The sequence below is a fragment of the Chrysochloris asiatica genome, unplaced genomic scaffold (genome assembly GCF_000296735.1).
Source record: "Chrysochloris asiatica unplaced genomic scaffold, ChrAsi1.0 scaffold00125, whole genome shotgun sequence".
Lineage (NCBI taxonomy): Eukaryota > Metazoa > Chordata > Mammalia > Afrosoricida > Chrysochloridae > Chrysochloris > Chrysochloris asiatica.
In genome coordinates, this window is record NW_006408643.1 from 6,747,632 (window position 1) to 6,750,454 (window position 2,823).

The window sequence follows — 2,823 nt, forward strand, 5'->3', positions numbered from 1 at the left end:
TGAAAACAAATCTACGAGAGCCAAAATATGATCTTGAATTTATCCCTCCTGAATTTAGAGATCATCTGAAGAACAGATTTGATGAATTAAACAATTCAGGTATAGAAGGATTTAAAGTAAAGCAAACCTGTTGTTGTTATGTGCTGTGAAGTCGGTTCCGAACCATAATGACATTGTACAGGGTTTCCGAGGCTGTAAATCTTTACGGGAGCAGAAAGCCTCATCTTTCTCCCACGGAACAGCTGGTAGATTCGAACTGTTGACCGTGAGATTAGCAGCCCGATTCGTAACCACTATGCTACCAGAGCTCCTTAAAACAAACTTACAAGATTGAAAATAGGGCACCAGTAATATCAATATATAATGAAGTAAATTACAATGCAAAGAGAGGAAACAGTGCAGATACAGAACTTCCAAATGGCAAGGAAGTCAAGTACATTTCAAGCTAAAACTGACTGTTTTAAGTATGGGGGGGAAAATTAATAAATTACAGGGTAACCTCAGAGAAAAGGAATACAGGTGAAAGGAGATGGGGATAAGATTTGTATGATTCAATAGTGAATAACTGTTATCATGACTAATTGCTACTGTCACAACTGTAAATGTAGAAGTTGTGTATCAAAAAAGGGGGAGTAGTTAATTTACAGTCCAGAAACAGAGGACCCTAGGACTATCAAGAGAGGAACACACAAGCAGAATGTGGGACCTTATCCAGAGAAGCAGCAGTGCCAGAGATGGAGGCAGAGATGGGGGCATGGAGAGGGGGAGCGGCTGAGGACTCTAGATTCATCAACTAAGAAGAGAAGGACTAAGAGCTGGTGGCCAGCAGCAGACTTGCAGAATGTGCCCTTTGGAGATGTAAATTATTATATATGCCTGAGTGGGTTTTTTTGTTTGTGTGATTTTTAAAAAGCTAAAGTGGATAGAGAGAAATACTTTAATGGACGGTACATGGAGGGGATTATAATCAATGTAATGAAACAAGGTATATGATTTGTTGAATATAAAACTGATGATCTGCCCTGTAAACTTTCACTCAATCCACAATAAAAAAAACCTTAAAAAAAAAACCACAAAAAAACACCTACACATCAAAATAGAAAAAGGAAACTCAGAAAGATTCAGTACGCATGAACAAAACAGAAATGAAAAGAAAACCCACAAACAAAATTATCTTGGCATAGAAAACTGTGTGGAACAAAGAATCCAGCAGCACCCCAAAAAAACCAGACAGGAAAGTGACAACAATCAACTCATACCTACTGACAATTACACATAAAGCACAGAATGGGTAAGAAACGAGGACCTTTCACTATGCTGTCTCCGTGAGACACATCAAAAGCCTAAATGCTCCCCAACAGAAGAATTACTACACAAACTCGGATACATAAACACACGGAAGATGGCAAACATTGAAGAATAATGGCGGAGCTGTGAAACCTCTCACAGCGTGGTTAAACCTGGTGGACATTATGCTGAGTGAAGTCTGTGACAAAAGGGCAAACTCTGTATGAGACCAATGCTATAAAAACTTAAAGGAGCAAGCAATCTATGATGGTTCCAAGGGGAGGAGGAGAGAAGGGAAAATGATGCATGGGCTAAAGGGTAGACACATGTTAACATGGGTGATGGTGCACGTAATACACAAGAGAGAGGCTGTTATTTGGTAAGTGCCGTAAAGTCAGTTCTGACACATAGCAATCCTGTATAGGGTTTCTGAGGAGCAGCTGGTGGGCTTGAACCCGTAAGCAGAGGAAATATGATGGTAATGAGAAACAACACAGGGAGGCATGCAAGAGTTCAAGAGAATAGAGGTAAATACTGTGACCTGTTGACACATGGAGGGGAATGCTACCATGTACTGAAGCAAAGTATATAATCTGTCGAATGTAATACTGATGATCTGCTCTGTAAACCTTCACCTAATTCACAATAAAAATTTAACATAAAAACTTTAAAATATTCTAAGTATCAGATATGTAATCAAATGAATGGCCTAAAGGAGGTCCTGGTGTGGCATGGGGGATGAGCAATGGACTGCTAACTGCAAGCTTGGCAGTTCAAACCCACCAGCCTTAATAACAATGGCATTAAAGTTCATTTTCCACGAAAATGCACTGGGTTCACCTTAACTCAAGCAGTCAATATTGTTGGTGTTAAGTGCCATCGAGTCGATTCTGACCCATAGCGACCCTGTGTAGGGTTTCCGAGGTGCGACTGGTAAGCTCGAACCACTGGCCTTCTGGTTCAAACAACTTTGCATTAACCCACAGCACCACAACAGAACTCCCAAGCAGGTCGGCAGTTCAAACTCACCAGCCGCTCCTCAGAAACCCTATACAGGGTTGCTATGAGTTGGAACTGACTCCACGGCACAAGAGTCAATAGGATCTAGAAATCAAAATGTCTGTGGTCCCAATGCACTGGAGGCCAGTTTCATCAGTCTGCCCACCTCAGAACATACCCACCTCCAGAGCCCGCTATCCCCACACTCACCACAGCATGGAGACAAGGGCCAATTTCACTTGGAGCTGGCAGTGGTGGCAGCTCACTCTTGGACACAGAACCATTTTCCTTGTCTTTGGCCTTTCCATTTGCCTTCTCTTTCTTTCCTGCACCACTGTCGGTGTTCTCTACAAGGAAATAAAGGTTCAATCCCCCATTACAGCATTTTCCAGTGTTGCTATGGTGCTGTGAAGTGAGTTAAACTCATAGTGACCCCGTATAGGGCTTCTGAGGAGCGGCTGGTGAGTTTGAACCGCTGACCTATGGCTCAAACCTCCCTTGAGTTCCAGTGCATCAACCTACAGCGCCACACCAGCG